General features: G+C 61.8%; 1 long non-coding RNA gene and 6 other non-coding genes across 13 annotated transcripts in view; all 7 read right to left on the minus strand.

Annotated features, from left to right (window-relative positions):
- The window catches only part of LOC113263599 (uncharacterized), an 80,306-nt gene extending 72,010 nt beyond the window's left edge, over nt 1-8,296 (minus strand). For all 7 annotated transcript variants that reach the window (XR_008956041.1, XR_008956039.1, XR_008956043.1 and 4 more), the window contains exons 1-3: nt 8,204-8,296; nt 5,281-5,417; nt 2,310-2,445 (exon numbers count right to left, since the gene is read on the minus strand). This is a non-coding gene — a long non-coding RNA (uncharacterized LOC113263599). The remainder of the gene's footprint in view (nt 1-2,309; nt 2,446-5,280; nt 5,418-8,203) is intronic.
- On the minus strand, nt 1,967-2,061 carry LOC113263827 (small nucleolar RNA SNORD116). The gene has a single exon (XR_003319415.1). It is a non-coding gene; the product is annotated as a small nucleolar RNA SNORD116 (small nucleolar RNA).
- On the minus strand, nt 4,938-5,032 carry LOC113263824 (small nucleolar RNA SNORD116). The gene has a single exon (XR_003319412.1). It is a non-coding gene; the product is annotated as a small nucleolar RNA SNORD116 (small nucleolar RNA).
- LOC113263828 (small nucleolar RNA SNORD116) lies at nt 7,859-7,953 on the minus strand. Its single transcript, XR_003319416.1, has one exon. It is a non-coding gene; the product is annotated as a small nucleolar RNA SNORD116 (small nucleolar RNA).
- A 1,988-nt stretch (nt 8,297-10,284) lies between the features above and the next one.
- On the minus strand, nt 10,285-10,379 carry LOC113263829 (small nucleolar RNA SNORD116). The gene has a single exon (XR_003319417.1). It is a non-coding gene; the product is annotated as a small nucleolar RNA SNORD116 (small nucleolar RNA).
- Nucleotides 10,380-13,197: 2,818 nt separating this feature from the next.
- LOC113263839 (small nucleolar RNA SNORD116) lies at nt 13,198-13,292 on the minus strand. Its single transcript, XR_003319427.1, has one exon. It is a non-coding gene; the product is annotated as a small nucleolar RNA SNORD116 (small nucleolar RNA).
- A 2,862-nt stretch (nt 13,293-16,154) lies between these two features.
- Nucleotides 16,155-16,249, minus strand: LOC113263830 (small nucleolar RNA SNORD116). Its single transcript, XR_003319418.1, has one exon. It is a non-coding gene; the product is annotated as a small nucleolar RNA SNORD116 (small nucleolar RNA).
- Nucleotides 16,250-18,372: the final 2,123 nt, after the last annotated feature.

Consider the following 18,372-nt stretch of genomic DNA (forward strand, 5'->3'; position numbering starts at 1 on the left):
CACTGGAACTCTGAGCGCCACAATTGACCCCGAGGGACGGCTGAAAATGGCCAGAGACTCCCTGTCTCAAAGTGACCATGTCGAAGCACAGCACACCCTCTCTACGTAGACCCACTGATGCACCGGAGTAAAGAGACGTCGATGTGGACTGTCACCCCGCTAGCTGTCCCAGTGCTATTACACTGCACAGAAACTCAGCCAGCCCAAGGGCCCATGGGAAGACTGCCACCCCAGACACCAGGTACAGGGATGAACCCAACCCAAGCTGTAGCGAGGTGAGGGGCCCACAGATTCAAGGCCAGGCCCCATGTCCTGCGCACCTGCCAAAAGGCCCTTGTGGGGCAGGCGGCACAACTCATGGCATGCCGCAGGCCGGCACACCACCGGACTGAACACAGGGCCCATTACCATCCAGGGCACAAGAGTGTCCATGGCCAGCAGGCTTTGGGAGCCCCGTCTCCGAGGAAACGTGCAATCACTCAATGGCTCGGTCCATGCCCACATCCCCGTGCCTGCATGGCACGTACCCCCACCACCGAGGTCAAACGGGACTCGTACGTCTGAGCAGAGACCTTCAGACAAGACAGCCACAAGCTCAGTGGAAGGTGCGGTCAGCCATCCCAGGGAACGCAAGGCAGGGCCACTGTCTCGGCACAGGCACAGCACCATGGCCTTCATGGAGGTCCACACCCGCTGCCCCACAGCCCAGAGGGGCGAGGAAAGCAGGACACCTCTCCTGCCCAAGGAGAGGTGGATGTTTGCCCAGCTTCCCCTCCTAACAGGGCACTGTGCCCAGCTGGCATTGGCACACTCGGGGCTTTCCCTGCCCTCCCTGGCATGGAGACTAACACCGAGACGTCTCCATCCCACCAGCCCCCGCCCCTGCCCAGAGGATTGGGAGATACCTGGCCCCCAGTCAAATAGACGCGCCTGGGAAAACACCTTTCACCTCGGGAGCCCCATTCCTGAGGAGTCAAGGTCCCCACTGCCACGCTGGGCTAAGGTAGCTGACACAGGCCTGGCTGGCCGTAGGTCATCACTAACACATCCCTCCGCAGACCTGGACGATGCCCCTGGAGCGTCCCTCCTCAGGGACGCAGATGTCAGGGGCACACCGGTCAGGGACCGCAGAGCCAGAGAGAGGCACCCCGAAGCCTATCAGCTGTCCAGCGGTTGGCTGCCCTGACGTGAAAAGGGCAGGGTGAGGCTCACACAACCCAAGGAGCCGTGATGGGCTGTGTCAGAACACAACCAGAGCCTAGTGCCACGAATATGTGCGGGACCAAACCACCTGCGGTCCTTCTCGGTCCCTGACTTTTCTATCTAGGCCAAGAGGGAGCTCAGTGGCTCCACTCGCGCCTGGGCCCACAGTACAGGACCTGCGTGGCCACAGTGAGTGGCCACTGGGAGACATTCAGGCCCTGTCAAGGGTAGCGGCCTGACCTAGTGCCTCTGCCCTCCTGCCAACACCATGGGGCATACCACGCACGTCACTGAACCAAAGGGCACGGGCACCTATCGTGGCTTGCCCGACTCGGGCTCTGCTCTGCACCCACAGCAGCTGCCGCCACAGGACTCCCATTGCACATAAGGCCAGGAGCTCTGCTTGAAGCGCCACCCTGACCCACGCTGGTCCATGGAGATACCCCAGGACCCATGCCAATGCCACACAATGGGAATCCTAAAAAGGGGATGCCAGCTACCGGACACGGCACCAAAGCCTGGTCAGGCCATGAAGATCTCAGCGCCGTGAACACCCAGCTAAGATGGGGAAATGCATCCCGGACCCTGAGCCCTCCGTAAGGCTCTCCCATGCTGAGGCCTTTGGAGGTTGGCAGGGCTTGTGCTGATGGTGGGGGGAGGGATGGGGGGGAGGTGGTGGTGGAGGTGGTTGCGGTGGCTGAGAGTGTGTGGCCGAGGGGAAGCTGTCCCTCGCTCCTACCTGCCCTGGGGGAGACAATGTGCCGGACCTCAGTTTCGATGAGAACGACGGTAGGGAGTTCTCACTCATTTTGTTCAGCTTTTCCAAGGAATGCAGAATGAGGGAGTCATCATCGATCCGAGCACATTCTGGGCTGCCTGGCAAACTGAACGATGCAGGCTGCGTGGCTCAGGGGGTAAGTTGATGGCCTCAGTGCCCTCCAGCAGCCCAGACCGACCAGAGTCACACCACAGAGCAAGAGGAACAGTCAATCCTCTCTTGGATCCAAACCCTCTGCGCCAGTTGGCACCGGCGGACTGGTAGACTCTCAGGCAGGCACAGGAAATCCTACAGCCAATGGGTGCGCCTGAGACAATGGAAGGCTTACCGTCTTCGCGACAGACGTCCCCAGCGTGCGCACCAGGGACCACACTTCTTCCGCGGACCCGGACAACCTCCGTGCATCCAAGGACAGGAAGGCCTAGTCCTGCAGTCCGACGGCGAGCCTGGCGTGGCCACCGCACCTGAGAAGTGTGGACAATACAAACGCATGCGTGAGAAACGGACCATGATGCTCAGCTCCCCGGATGGATTGGAATGGATCCAGGGGTGAGCCTTGCACCTTCCTGTCCTGTCCCTCTGTCCTTCAGGGCTGGCTACAGCAGGGCATGATGCCACGGGCACACAACAGCACGGCCGCAGGTTTGATTGCCTGCATGAGTTTCAATGTGTGTGTGTATCCCTATGTCTGCGAGTGTGTGGGTGTGTGTGTCTGTACGTGCCCGCCCGTGTGTGAGCACATGGAAGGGGTGTCTGTGTTGTTGTGGGGGTGTGCCTTGTGACTGCATGTAGTCCCTGAGTCCCATGTGGTCGAGTGCGTACAGTGGGGTGGGGCCGGGTCTGGGTGATTCTGATGGGGGGTAGGCACGAGGGACGGGTGCTCACATGTGGAGGCCTCAGCTTCCGACAGAGCCTGCCCGGTACGTGGATCCCTGACCTCACGTCCTGCCTCGCAGTGGCACGACATCGGTGCCACTGAAACCCCGAGCACCACATTTGACCCCTAGGGGTGGCTAAAAATGGCCAGAGATTCCGCGACTCAAAGTCACCCTGGCGAAGCACAACACACTCTCTCTACGTACACCCACTGATGCAACGGAGGAACTACGTTAATGCGGATTGTCACCCCACTAGCTATCTGAGCACTATTACACTGCACAGAACCTCAGCCACCACCCAGAAAACCAAGGGGCCCATGGGAAGGCTGCCACCCCTGGATACCGGGTGCAGGGCTGAAATCAACCCAAGCCGTACCGAGGTGAGGGGTCCACAGACTCAGGTCCAGGCGCCGTGTCCCACACACCCGGCCAAAAGGCCCTCGCAGGGAGGCGGCATAGCCCTTGGCAAGCCATGGGCCGGTGTACCACCTGACTGAAACCAGGGCCCATGGCCACACAAAGCAAGGAGCATACACACCAGAGGGCTTCAGGGGCCCGGCCTCCAAGGATATGTGCAATCACTCGGGGACCCAGTCCACGCCAATGTCCCCGTGCCTGCACGGCACGTCTCCCCTCCACCGAGGTCAAATGGGACTCGCACGTTCAGGTCGGTGATCTTCAGCCAGGACAGCCACAAGCTCAGTGCACGCTGTGGTCAGCTGTCCTGGGGGACGCAATGCAGGGCCCCTCTAGGCACAGGCACAGCACCATGGCCCTCACAGAGGTCCCCGCCTGCTGCCCCGCAGCCAAGAGGCGTGAGGAAATCAGGACACCTCTCCTGCCCGGGGAGAGGTGGACGTTTGCCCAGCTTCCCCTCCTGACAGGGCACTGTGCCCAGCTGGCACCAGCACACTTAGGGCCTTCCTTGCCCTTCCTGGCACACAAACTACCACCGAGAGGTCTCGATTCCGCCCCCTAGCCCAGTAGGATTGGGAGACACCTGGCCCCCAGTCAAACAGACCCACCCATGAAAACACCTTTCACCTCGGGAGCCCCATTCCTGCAGAGTCAAGGTCCCCACTGTCACGCTGGGCTAAGGTAGCTGATGCAGGCCCGGCGGGCCTGTGGGTCATTGCTAACGCATCCCTCCAGGGCCCTGCGACGACGCCCTTGGAGCACCCATCCTTGGGGACGCAGATGCCAGGGGGACACTTGTCGGGGATCACGGCGCCAGACCAAGGCACCCCGAAGCCGTCCCGGCTGTCCAGTGGTTGGCTGCCCCTAACTGGAAAGGGCGGGGTGGGGCTCCCACACCCACGAAGCCGTGACAGGCTCTGTTGGAACACACCCAGAGCCTAGGGCTGCGCAGGAGCATGGGATCAACACCCCTGTCATCCTTCCCCAGTCCCTGAGGTTCCTGTCCAGGCCAAGCAGCAGCTCGCTGGCTCCACTCCGGCCCTGGGCCCACAGCACAGGCCCTGTGTGGCCATAGTGAGCGCCACTGGGAGACTTTCAGACCCTGTCACCGTAGCAGCCTGGCCTACTGTCTCTGCCCTCCTGCCAACCCCATGGGGCATTCCATGCACGTCACTGGGCCCAAGGGCATGGGGACCTTTCATGGCTTCCCAGCCCGGAGCTCTACACCGGACCCACGCAGCTGCCGCCGCAAGGCTCCCACCACTGACAACGCCAGGAGCTCTGCTTGAAGCGCCAACCTGGCCCACACTTGTGTGCGCCATGCACTCCCAGGCCCGTGCCAACGCCGTGCAATGGGAGTCCTAGGACAGGAATGCCAGCCGCCCGACAAGCCACCAAAGCCCGCTCAGTACACGAGGACCCCCGTGGCATGAACGCCCAGTTAAGATGGGGAAATGCCTCCCGGACCCTGAGCCCTCAGCAAGGTTCTCCCATGCTGAGGCCCTTGGGGGTTGGTGGGGCTTCTGGTGGTGGTGGTGGAGATGGTGGTGGGGTGGGGTGGGGGTGGAGAGGTGGTGGCGGTGGTGGTTGCGGTGTCTGCAAGAGTGTGGCCAAGGGGAAGCTATCCCTCGCTCCTACCTGCCCTTGGGAGACAACGTGCCGGACCTCAGTTTCGATGAGAACGACGGTAGGGAGTTCTCACTCATTTTGTTCAGCTTTTCCAAGGAATGCAGAATGTGGGAGTCATCATCGATCCGAGCACATTTTGGGCCGCCTGGCCAATTGAACGAGGCAGGCTGCGTGGCTCAGAGGGTTAAGCCGATGGCCTCAGAGCCCTCCAGCGCCTGGACTGACCAGAGCCACGCCGCTGAGCAAAAGGAATGTTCAATCCTCTCTTGGAGCCAGACCCCGCGCACCAGTAGGCACCGGCGGACTGGCAGCCTCTCAGGCAGGCACAAGAAATCCTACAGCCAATGGGTGCACCTGAGACAACGGAAGGCTTACCGTCTTCGAGATCCGACATCCGCAGAGTGCCCACCCGGGACCTCACTTCTTCCGAGAACCCGGCCATCCTCCTCGCACCCAAGGAAAGGAAGGCCCAGTCCTGCAGGCCGACGGTGAACCTGGCTTGGCCACCGCACCTGAGAAGTGTGGACGATACAAACGCACACGTGAGAAACGGATGTCGGTGCTCAGCCCGCCGGACGGCTGGGAATGGATCCGGGGGTGAGCCTTGCACCTGCCTGTCCTGTCCTTCTTTCCCGCAGTGCTGGCTGCAGCCGGGCGTGATGCCACAGGCACAGAAAAGCACGGCTGCGGGTTTGAGTGTCTGCGTTTGTTTGAGTGTAGGTGTGTATCTCTGTGTCTGCAAGTGTGTGGGTGTATGTGTCTGTACGTGCACGCCGAGGTGTAAGCACACGGAAAGGGCGTCTGTGTTGTTGTGGGGGGGTGTCTTGTGACTGAGTGTAGTCCCTGTGTGCCCTTTGGTCGAGTGCATGCGGGGGGGGGGGTCTGGGTGATTCTGATTGAGGGGGTAGGCAGGCGGGCGTTTGTCCTCACGTGTGGAGGCCTCAGCTCCCGACAGAGCCTGCCTGGTACGTGGATCCCTGGCCTCATGTCCTGCCTTGCAGTGGCACGAGATCGGTGCCACTGAAACCCCGAGCGCCACGTTTGACCCCTAGGACGGCTGAAAATGGCCAGAGAATCCATGTCTCAAAGTCACCCTGGTGAAGCAGGGCACGTCCTCTCCTTGTACACCCGCTGACGCACGGGAGGAGCGACGTCGACGTAGACTGTCACCCCGCTAGGGGTCCCAACGCTACTACACTGCACAGCACCTCATCCACCACTGAAAAAACCCAGGGGCCCATGAGAAGGCTGCCACCACTGGACACCAGTTCCAAGACCGAAAATGACCAAAGATGTAGCGAGGTGAGGGGTCCTCACACTCAAGGCCCGGGGCCGCATCCTGCGCACCCGAACAAAAGGCCCTCCCAGGGCCTGCGGCACAGCCCTTGGCAAGCTGCGGGCTGGTGCACCACACAGTGAACCCAGGGCCCATTGCCACCCAGGGCAAGGCGTGTCCACGGCCACCAGGCAATGGCGGCCCGGCCTCCGAGGAAACGTGCAGTCACTCTGCAGCCCGGTCCACGCCCGCATTTCCGTGCCTACACGGCACGCCCCTCCGCCACCAAAATCAAACGGGACTCACATGTCCGGGCCAGGGACCTTCAGCCAGGATAGTCACAGGGGCAGTGGATGCTGCGGTCAGCCGTCCTGAGGGACCCAAGGCAGGGCCTCTCCTCGACAAAGGCATAGCACCATGGCCCTCGCGGATGTCCCCGCCCAGTGCCCCAGAGCCGAGAGGCGCGAGGAAAGCAGGATACCTCTCCTGACCAAGGAGAGGTGGACGTTTGCCCAGCGTCCCCTCCTGACAGGGCACTATGCCCAGTTGGCATCGGCACACTTGGGGCCTTCCCTGCCCTCCCTGGCACGCAGACTAACCACCGAAAGGTCTCGATTCTGCCACCCCGACCAGCAGGATTGGGAGACACCTGGACCCCGTAAAACAGACCCGCCCGGAAATCGCCTTTCACCTCGGGAGCCCCGGGCCCGAGGAGGCAGGGTTCCCATGGCCACGTTGGGCTAAGCCAGCTGACGCAGGCCTGGCCGGAATGTGGGTCATCGCTAACGCATCCCTCCGGGACCCTGTGATGACGTCCCTGGAACGCCCCTCCTCGTGGACGCTGATGCCAGAGGCACCCCAGCTGGGGACTGCAGTGCCAGAACAAGGCACCCTGAAGCCATCCCAGCTAACCAGCGGTTGGCAGCCCCGACCTAGAAAGGGCGGGGTGGGGCTGCCACAACCCACGGAGCATGACGGGCTGGGTCTTAACACACCAAGAGCCCAGGGACGCGCACGTGCATGGGATCAACCTGCCTGCGGTCCTTTCCGGTCCCTGAGGTTCCTGTCCAGGCCAAGCGGCAGCTCGGTGGCTCCACTCCTGCCCTGGGCCCACAGCACAGGCCCTGCGTGGCCACAGTGAGCGGCCACTGAGAGACTTTCAGGCCCTATCACGGTAGTGGCATGGCCTAGTGCCTCCACCCTCCTTCCAACCCCATGGGGCATTCCACGCACGTCACCAGGACCAAGGGCACGGGCACCTATCGTGGCTTGCCCTGCCCATGGCTCTCCTCTGGACACACGGCAGCTGCCGCCGCGACACTCCCAATGCACACAACGCCAGGAGCTCTGCCTGAAGTGCCACCCTGACCCACGCTGGTCTATGACATGCCCTCCCAGGGCCTGTGCCAATGCCGTGCAATGGGACTCCTACGACAGGGATGCCAGCTGCCCTACATGCCACCAAAGCCCCCTCAGTCCAAGAGGACCGCCATGCTGTGAACACCCAGCTAACATGAGGAAACACCTCCCGGACCCTGAGCCCTCCACAAGGCTCTCTCATGCAGAGGCCTTTGGGGGTTGGCGGGGCTTGTGGGGGGGGCTGGGGGGGTGGCTGCAAGAGTGTGGCCAAGGGGAAGCTGTCCCTCACTCCTACCTGCCCTTGGGAGACAACGTGCCGGACCTCAGTTTCGATGAGAACGACGGTAGGGAGTTCTCACTCATTTTGTTCAGCTTTTCCAAGGAATGCAGAATGAGGGAGTCATCATCGATCCGAGCACATTCTGGCCTGCCTGGCCAGTTGAACGAGGCAGGCTGCGCGGCTCAGAGGGGTAAGCCAATGGCCTCAGAGCCCTCCAGCAGCCTGGACCGACCAGAGCCATGACACTGAGCAAGAGGAACGGTCAATCCTCTCTTGGAGATAGACCCCACGCACCAGTAGGCACTGGCGGACTGCCAGCCTCTCAAGCGGGCGCAGAAAATCCTACAGCCAATGGGTGCGCCTGAGACAACTGGAAGGCTTACCGTCTTCACGATCTGATGTCCACAGCGAGCCCACCCGGGACCACACTTCTTCCGGGAACCCGGCCAATGTCAGCGCATCCAAGGACAGGAAAGCCTAGGCCTGCGGGCCGACGGCGAGCCTCACGTGTCCACTGCACCTGAGAACTGTGGACAAAACAAACACACGCGTCAGAAACGGACCGCGGTGCTCAGCTCGCCAGACGGCTGGGAATGGATCCGGTGATGAGCCTTGCACCTCCCTGTCCTGTCCCTCTGTCCCGCATGCTAGCTGCAGCGGGGCGTGATGCCATGGGCACAGAACAGCATGGCTGCAGGTTTGAGTGTCTGCGTGAGTTTGAGTGTAGGTGTGTATCTCTGTGTCTGCAAGTGCGTGGCTGTGTGTGTCTGTACGCACACGCCCATGTGAGCACGTGGAAGAAGTGTCTGTGCTGTCGTGGGGCGGGTGTTCTTTGACTGCGTGTACCCCTGTGTGCCCTGAGGTCGAGTGGTTCAGGGAAGGGGGCCCGGGTCTGGGTGATTCTGATGAGGGGGTAGGCACGCGGGCGTTTGTCCTCACATGTGCTGGCCTCAGCTCCCGACAGAGCCTGCCCGGTACGTGGATCCCTGGCCTCACGTCCTGCCTCGCAGCGTCATGGGATCGGTGCCATTGAAACATGGAGCACCATGTTTGAGCCCTAGGGGTGGCTGAAAATGGCCAGACTCCCCGTGTCAAAGTCACCCTAGCCAAAACACACCATGCCCTCTCTATGTACACCCACAAGACAGGGCCCCCCTCTCAGCACAGGCACAGCACCATGGACTTTTCACCTGCTGCCCTGCAGCCGAAAGGCATGAAGAAAGCAGGATACCTCTCGTACCTGAGGAGAGATGGACGTTTGCCCACCTTCCCCTCCTGACAGGGCACTGTGCCCAGCTGGCATCCGCACACTCAGGGCTTTCCCTGCCCTTCCTGGCATGCAGACTACTACAGAGACAACTCGATCCCGCCCCGTACCCAGCAGGATTGGGAGATACCTGGACCCCAGTCAAACAGACCCGCCCAGGAAATCACGTTTCACCTCGGGAGCCCCAGCCCAAACAACCAAGGTCCCCACAACCACACTGGGCTAAGCCAGCTGATGCAGGCCCGGCCGGCCCTTTGGTCATCGCTAACACATCCCTCTGGGGCCCTGACACGATGCCCCGGGGTGCCCCTCCTCATGGACGCAGATGCTAGGGGCACAAAGGTTGGGGACCGCGACGCAGGACCAAGGCACACCGAAGCCATCCCGGCTGTCCAACGGATGGCCGCCCCGACATGGAGAAGGCAGGGTGGAGCTGCCACAACCCACGGAGCAGTGACGGGTTATGTCGGAACACACCCAGAGCCTTGGGCCATGCAGGTGCACGGGATCAACCCTCCTACAGTCCTTCCCAATCCCTGCCATTCCTGTCCAGGCCAAGAGGCAGCTCGGTGGCTCCACTCCCGACCTGGGCCCACAGCACAGGCCCTACATGACCACAGTGAGCGCCACTGGCAATCTTTAAGGCCCTGTCAATGGTAGCGGCCTGGCGTAGTGTCTCTGCCCTCCTGTCAACCCCATGGGCCATTCCACGCACATCACCACTCCCAAGGGCACGGGAACCTATCATGAATTGCCCGGACCAGTACTCTACTCTGGACCCATGGCAGCTGCGGCCGCAAGGTTCCCACCGCATCAACACCAGGAGCTCTGCTTGATTCGCCACCCTAGTCCTACACTGGTCCGTGCAAGGGGCTCCCAGGGTCCGTGCCAACGCCACACAATGGGACTCCTACGATGGGGATGCCAGCTGCTCGGCAGGCCACCAAAGCCCGCTCAGTCCAAGAGGACCGCCGTGTCATGAACACCGAACTAATATGGGGAAACGTTTCCCGGAACCTGAGCCCTCTGCATGGGTTTCCTATGCCGAGGCCCTTGGGGTTTGGCAGGACTTGTGGTGGTGGTGGGGCTGGTGGTAGGGATGGGGAGGTGGTGGCAGTGGCAGTTACAGTGGCTGAGAGAGTGTGGCCGAGGGGAAGCTGTCCCTCACTCCTACCTGCCCTTGGGAGACAACGTGCCGGACCTCAGTTTCGATGAGAACGACGGTAGGGAGTTCTCACTCATTTTGTTCAGCTTTTCCAAGGAATGCAGAATGAGGGAGTCATCATCGATCCGAGCACATTCTGGGCCGTCTGGCAAACTGAACGAGGCAGGCTGCGTGGCTCAGAGGGGTAAGCCAATGGCCGATGGACCACCAGAGCCATGCCACAGACCAAGAGGAACGGTCAATCCTCTCTTAGAGCCAGACCCTATGCACCAGTAGGCACCGGCGGACTGGCAGCATCTCAGGTGGGCGCAAAATATCCTACAGCCAAAGGCTCTGCCAGAGACAATGGAAGGCTTACCGTCTTCGTTATTCGACGTCCACAGCGTGCCCACCCGGGACCACACTTCTTCTGGGGACCGGGCCAACCTCTGCTCATCCAAGGACAGGAAGGTCTGGTCCTGCAGGCCGACGGCGAGCCTGGCGTGGCCACCGCACCTGAGAAGTGTGGACGATACAAACGCACGTGTGAGAAACGGATCGTGGTTCTCAGTTCGCCAGATGGCTCCGGAACGGATCTGGGGGTGAGTCTTGCACCTGCCTGTCCTATCCCTCCGTCCCACAGGGCTGGGTGCAGCCGGGCGTGATGCCATGGGCACAGAACAGCACGGCCGCGGGTTTGAGTACCTGCGTGAGTTTGAGCGTGGGTGTGTATCTCTGTGTGTGTGTGTGTGTGTGTGTGTGTACGTGCCCACCCCTGTATGAGCACGCGGAAGGGGTGTCTGTGTTGTTGTGTGTGGGGGGTGTCTTGTGACTGCGTGTAGTCCCTGTGTGCCATGTGGTTGTGTGAGTACAGGGGGGGTGGGGCCAGGTCTGGGTGATATTGATGGGGGGATAGGCACACGGGAGGGGGGGTGATCACGTGTGGAGGCCTCAGCTCCCGACAGAGCCTGCCCTGTATGTGGATCCCTGGCCTCACATCCTGCCTCGCAGCAGCACCACATTGGTGCCACTGAAATGCTGAGCACCACGTTTGAACCCTAGGACGGCTAAAAATGGCCAGAGAATCCCCGACTCAAAGTCACCCTGGCGAAGCACAACATGCCCTCTCTACGTACACCCACTGACGCACCGGAGGAGCGACGTTGAGGCAGACTGTCACCCCGCTAGCTGTCCTACCGCTACTACACTGCACAGAACCTCAGCCCCCACCAGGAAAACCCAGGGGCCCATGGGAATGCTGCCACCCATGGACACCAGGTACAGGGTCGTAGCGAGGTGAGGAGTCTGGGGATTCAGGGCCAGGCTCCAAGTCCCGCGCACCTGGCCAAAACTCCCTCGCGGGGCAGGGGGCACAGCCCTTGGCAGGCCGGGAGACGTCGCACCACCCAACTGAACCCAGGGCCCATTGCCACCCAGGGCAACGCATGTCCATGGCCAACGGGCTTCGAGGGCACGGTCTGAGAGGAAATGTGCAGTCACTCAGCGGCCCAGTGTATGCCACGTCCCCGTGCCTGCACAGCACGTCCCCCCGCCACCAAAGTCAAACGGGACTCATACGTCTCGGCCAGTGATCTTCAGCCAGGACAGCCACAAGCACAGTAGAAGCTGCGGTCAACCGTCCCAGGGGACGCAAGGCAGGGCCCCTCCCTCGGAACAGACACAGCACCATGGCCCTCGCGGAAGTCCACACTCACTGTGCTGCAACCTAGAGGCGTGAGGACAGAGGGACACGTCTCCTTCCCAAGGAGAGGTGGACGATTGCCCAGCTCCCTCTCAATCAGGGCACTGCGCCCAGCTAGCATTGGCACACTCGGGGCTTTCCCTGCTCTCCCTAGCATGCAAACTGCCACCTAGAGTCTCAAACCCTTCCCCCGCCAAGCTGGTATGGGAGACACCCGGTCCCCAGTCAAACACACCTGGCCGGGAAAACACCTTTCACCTCAGGAGCCCCGGGTCCGAGGAGGCAAGGTTCCCATGGCCCCGCTAGGCTAAGCCAGCCGATGCAGGCCCAGTGGGCTGTGGGTCATCACTAACACATCCCTCCGGGGCCCTGCGACAACACCCCCAAGCGCCCCTCCTCAGGGTTGCAGACGCCAGGGGCACACCGGTATGGGAACGCGGCACCGGACCAAGGCATCTGAAGCCTTCCTGGCTTTCCAACGTTTGGCCACCCCGACCTTTTAAGGGGGGGTGGGGCTCCCACAACTCACAGAGGCGTGACCACCTGTGTAAGAACACACCCAGAGCCTAGGACCACACAGGTGCAAGGGATCAACACACCTGGGGTCCTTCCCAATCCCTGAGGTTCCTGTCCAGGCCAAGCAGCAGCTCGGTGGCTCCACTCCAGCCCTGGGCCCACAGCACAGGCCCTGGGTGGCCACAGTGAGCGTCCACTGGGAGACTTTCAGGCCCTGTCAAAGGTAGCGGCCTGGCCTAGTGCCTCTGCCCTCTGGCCAGCCCCATGGGTCATTCCACGCACATCACTGGGCCCAAGGTCACGGGCATCTATCGTGTCTTGCCCAGCCTTAGGCTCGCCTCCGGAACCACGGCACCTGCCGCCGTGAGGCTCCCACCGCACACAATGCCAGCAGCTCTGCTTGATGCACACCCTGGCCCACACTGGTTCATGCCAGGTGCTTCCAGGGCCCGTGCCAACGCCGTGCAATGGGACTCCTACGACAGGGATGCCAGCAGCTCGAAAGGCCACCGAAGCCTGCTCAGTCCAAGAGGACCGCCATCCTGCGAATACCCAGATAAGATGGGGAAACGCCTCCTGGACCCTGAGCCTTCTGCAAGGCTCTCTCAGGCCGAGGCCCTTGGGGGTTGGCGGGGCTTCTGGTGGTGGGGGTTGGGGAGGTGGTCGCAGTACGGTTGCGGTGGCTGTGGGAGTGTGGCCAAGGGGAAGCTGTCCCTCACTCCTACCTGCCCTTGGGAGACAACGTGCCGGACCTCAGTTTCGATGAGAACGACGGTAGGGAGTTCTCACTCATTTTGTTCAGCTTTTCCAAGGAATGCAGAATGAGGGAGTCATCATCGATTCGAGCACATTCTGGCCTGCCTGGCCAATTGAACGAGGCAGGCTGCGAGGCTCAGAGGGGTAAACCGATGGCCTCAGAGCACTCCAGCAGCCTGGACTGACGAGAGCCAAGCTGCTGAGCAAGAGGAATGGTCAATCCTCTCTTGGAGCCAGACCCAGCGCGTCAGAAGGCACCCGCGCACTGGCAGCCTCTTGGGCGGGCCTAGGAAATCCTACACTCCATGGCGCCGCCTGAGATAATGGAAGGCTTACCGTCTATGCGATCCGACGTCCGCAGTGTGCCCAGCTGGGACTGCACTTCTTCCTGGGACCCGGCCAACCTCCGTGCATCCAAGGAGAAGAAAGTCTAGTACTGTGGGCCAACGGCGAGCCTGGCATGGCCATCGCACCTGAGAAGTGTGGACAATATGCACACATGTGTGAGAAACGGACCATGGTGCTCAGCTCACCAGACGGCTCGGAACCGATCCGGGGGTCAGCCTTGCACCTGCCTCTCCTGTCCCTCTGTCCCACAGGGCTGGCTGCAGTCCGGCGTGATGCCACGGGCAGAGAACAGCATGGCCCCGGGTTTGAGTGCCTGAGAAAGTTTGAGTGTGGGTGTGTATCTCTGTGTGTGCGAGTGTGTGGGTGTGTCTGTAGGCACACGCCCGTGTGTGAGCACGTGGATGGGGTCTCCTTGTTGTTGTTGGGGGGGTGACTTTTGACTGCATGTAGTCCCTGTGTGCTGTGTGGTCGAGTGGGCGCGGGGGGGTGGGGCCGGTGTGGGTGATTCTGATGGGGGGGGTAGGCATGTGGGGGCTGCTCACGTGTGGAGGCCTCAGCTCCCGACAGAGCCTGCCCTGTACGTGGATCCCTGGCCTCACGTCATGCCTCGCAGTGGCACGACATCGGTGCCAATGAATCCCTGAGCACCACCTTTGACCCCTAGAGCGGCTGAAAATGGCCAGAGACTCCCTGTCTCAATGTCACCCTGGTGAAGCACACACGCCCTCTCTACGTACACCCGCTGATGCACCGGAGGAGCAACGTCAATGCAGACTGTCACCCCGCTAGCTGTCCCAGCGCTATTACACTGCACAGAACCTCAGCAACTACCGGGAAAACTCTGGAGCCATGGGAAGGCTGCCACCCCTCGGACACCAGGTGCAGCATCGAGACTGGGCCAAGCTGTAGGGATGTGAGGGGCCTACAGACTGCAAGCCATGTGCTGCGTCCCGCACACCCGGCCAAAACGCCTCGCAAGGCAGGTGGCATAGCCCTTGGCAAGTGGTGCCGTCGCCCCACCGTGGGCCAGTGCACGACCCAACTGATCCCAGGGCCCATTGGTACCAAGGACACGGGTGTGTCCACAGCCAGCGGGCCTGGGGGCCCAGTCTGAGAGGAAATGTGCAGTCACTTGGCGGCCCAGTCCACGCCACTGTCCATGTGCCTACATGGCACGTCCCCCTGCCACCGAAGTCAAACGGGACTCCCACGTCCAGGCCAGTGATCTTCAGCCAGGACAGTCACAAGTTCAGTGGACTCTGCATTTAGCTGTACTTGTGGATACACGGCAGGGCCCCTCTCTCAGCACAGGCACAGCACCATGGCCTTCATGGAGGTCCACACCCGCTGCCCCACAGCCTACAGGCGCTAGGAAAGCAGGACACTTCTCCTGCCCAAGGAGAGGTGGATGTTTGCCCAGCTTCCCCTCCTGACAGGGCACTGCGAACAGCTGGCATCGGCAAACTCGGGGCCTTCCCTGCCCTCCCTGGCACTCAGACTACCACCGAGAGGTCTCGATTCTGCCCCCTAGCCCAGTAGGATTGGGAGACACCTGGCCCCCAGTCAATCAGACTTGCTCGGGAAGACACCTTCCACCTCGGGAGTCCCGTTCCTGCAGAGTCAAGGTCCCCACTGCCACACTGGGCTAAGGTAGCAGATGCAGGCCCGGCAGTCCTGTGGCTCAACACTAACGCATCCCTCCAGGGCCCGGCGACGACGCCCTTGGAGCACTCATCCTCGGGGATGCAGATGCCAGGGGGATACCGGTTGGGGATGGCGGCGCCAGACCAAGGCACCCCAAAGCTGTCCTGGCTGTCCAGTGGTTGGCCGCCCCTACTGGAAAGGGCGGGGCGGGGCTCCCACACCCACGGAGCCGTGACAGGCTCTGTGGAACGCACCCAGAACCTAGGGCCACGCAGGTGCACGGGATCAACCGCCCTGTCATCCTTCCCAGTCCCTGAGGCTCCTGTCCAGGCCAAGAGGCAGCTTGGTGGCTCTACTTGGGCCCTGGGTCCACAGCACAGGCCCTCTGTGGCCACAGTGAGCACCACTGGGATACTTTCAGGCCCTGTCACCATAGCGGCCTGGCCTAGTGTCTGCCCTCCTGCCAACCCCATGGGGCATTCCATGCACGTCACTGGGCCCAAGGGCACAGGGACCTTTCGTGGCTTTCCCGGCCCAGAGCTCTACACCGGACCCACGCAGCAGGCGCCGCGAGGCTCCCACCACTAACAATGCCAGGAGCTCTGCTTGAAGTGCCAACCTGGCCCACACTTGTCCGTGCCATGCGCTCCCAGGCCTGTGCCAACGCCGCGCCATGGGACTCCTAAGACAGGAATGCCAGCCGCCCGACAAGCCACCAAAGCCCGCTCAGTACACGAGGACCTCCGTGGCATGAACACCCAGCAAGGATGGGTAAACGCCTCCCGGACCCTGAGCCCTCCGTAAGGCTCTCCATGCCGAGGCCCTCGGGGTTTGACGGGGCTTCTGGGGGTGGTGGGGATGGGTAGGTTGTGGCGGAGGTGGTTGCGGTGGCTGCAGGAGTGTGGCCAAGGGGAAGCTGTCTCTCGCTCCTACCTGCCCTGGGGGAGACAACGTGCCGGACCTCAGTTTCGATGAGAACGACGGTAGGGAGTTCTCACTCATTTTGTTCAGCTTTTCCAAGGAATGCAGAATGAGGGAGTCATCATCGATCCGAGCACATTTTGGGCCACCTGGCCAATTGATCGAAGCAGGCTGCGCAGCTCAGAGGGGTAAGCCGATGGCCTCAGAGCCCTCCAGCAGCCTGGACCGACCAGAGCCACGCCACTGAGCAAGAGGAACGGTCAATCCTCTCTTGGAGCCACACCCCGCGTGCCAGTTGGCACTGGCGGACTGGCAGCCTCTCAGGCAGGCGCAGGAAATCCTACAGACAATGGCTGCGCCTGAGACAATGGAAGGCTTACCCTCTTCGCGATCTGACGTCCAGAGCGTGCCCACCCGGGGCCACACTTCTTCCAGGGACCCAGCCAAACTCCGCACATCCAAGGACAGGTAGGCCTAGTCCTGCAGGCTGACGGTGAGTCTAGCATGGCCACGGCACCTGAGAAGTGTGGACAATACAAACACACCCGTTAGAAACGGACCTTGGTGCTCAGCTCGCCGGATGGCTCAGAATGGATCCGGGGGTGAGTCTTGAACCTGCCTGTCCTGTCCCTCAATCCCACAGGGCTGGCTGCAGCCGGGCGTGATGCCACAGGCAGAGAACAGCATGGCCGCGGGTTTGAGTGCCTGAGTGAGTTTAAATGTGTGTGTGTATCTCTGTGTGTGCGAGTGTGTGGGTGTGTGTGTGTCAGTATGTGCCCGCCCGTGTGTGAGCATGCAGATGGGGTCTCTGTGTTGTTGTGTGTGGGGGGTGACTTTTGACTGCATGTAGTCCCTGTGTGCCGTGTGGTCGAGGGTGTGCAGGGGGGTGGGGCCCGGTCTGGGTGATTCTGATGGGGGGGTAAGCATGCGGGCATTTGTCCTCACATGTGGAGGCCTCAGCTCTCAACAGAGTCTTCCGGGTACGTGGATCCCTGGCCTCACGTCTTGCCTCCCAGTGACATGAGATTGTTGCCACTGAAACCCCGAGCGCCACGCTTGACCCCTAAGGCAGCTGAAAATGGCCAGAGACTCCCCGTCTCAAGGTCACCCTGGCAAAGCACAGCATGCCCTCTCTACATACACCCACTGATGCACCGGAGGAGCGACGTTGATGTGGGCTGTCACCCTGCTAGCTGTCCCAGTGTTATTACCCTGCACACCACCTCAGCCATCACCGGGAAAACCCAGGGGCCCATGGAAAGGCTGCCACCCCTGGGACACGGGGTCCTCGGTCGAAACTGACCCAAGCCGTACCAAGGTGAAGAGCCCGCAGACTCCAGGCCAGGTGCCGCATCCTGTGCACCCGGCAAAAACACCCTCATGGGGCAGGCGGCACAGCCCTTGGCAAGCGCTAACCTCATCCTGCTGCAGGCGGGCGCATGACCCAACTGATCCCGGGGCCCATTGCCACCCAGGGCATGGGCGTGTCCACAGCCAGTGGGTTACGGGGGCCCGACCTCCTAGGAAACGTGCAGTCACTCAGCGGCCCGGTCCACTCACCAGCCCGGTCCACACCCGTGTCCCTGTGACTGTACGGCAGGTCCCCCCGCCACCGAGGTCAAACGGGACTCCCATGTCCAGGTCAGGGATCTTCACCCAGGACAGCCACAAGCGCAATGGATGCTGCGTAAGCTGACCCGGGGAATGCAATGCAGGGCCCCTCTCTCAACACAGGAACAGCACCATGGCCCTCGCAGAGGTCCACACCCGCTGCCCCACAGCCCAGAGGCGCTAGGAAAGCAGGACACTTCTCCTGCCCAAGGAGAGGTGGATGTTTGCCCAGCTCCCCCTCCTGACAGGGCATTTTGCCCGGCTGGCATGGGCACACTTGGGGCCTTCCCTGTCCTCCCTGGCACGCCGACTACCACTGAGAGGTCTCGATCCTGCCACCCCCGCCCAGCAGGATTGGGAGACACCTGGCCCCCGGTCAAACACACCCGGCCGGGAAAACACCTTTCACCTCGGGAGCCCTGGGCCCGAGGAAGCAAGGTCCCCATGACCAAACTGGGCTAAGCCACCTGACGCAGGGCCAGCTGGCCCACAGGTCATCACTAACGCATCCCTGCGGGGCCCTGCGAAGACACCCCCGGAACGCCCCTCCTCAAGGATGCAGATGCCAGGGGCACACCGGTTGGGGACCATGGCACTGGAGAGAGGCCAGAGTGAGGCACCCTGAAGCTATTCGGCTTTCCAG

This window comes from Ursus arctos, unplaced genomic scaffold, assembly GCF_023065955.2.
Source record: "Ursus arctos isolate Adak ecotype North America unplaced genomic scaffold, UrsArc2.0 scaffold_28, whole genome shotgun sequence".
Taxonomy (NCBI): domain Eukaryota; kingdom Metazoa; phylum Chordata; class Mammalia; order Carnivora; family Ursidae; genus Ursus; species Ursus arctos.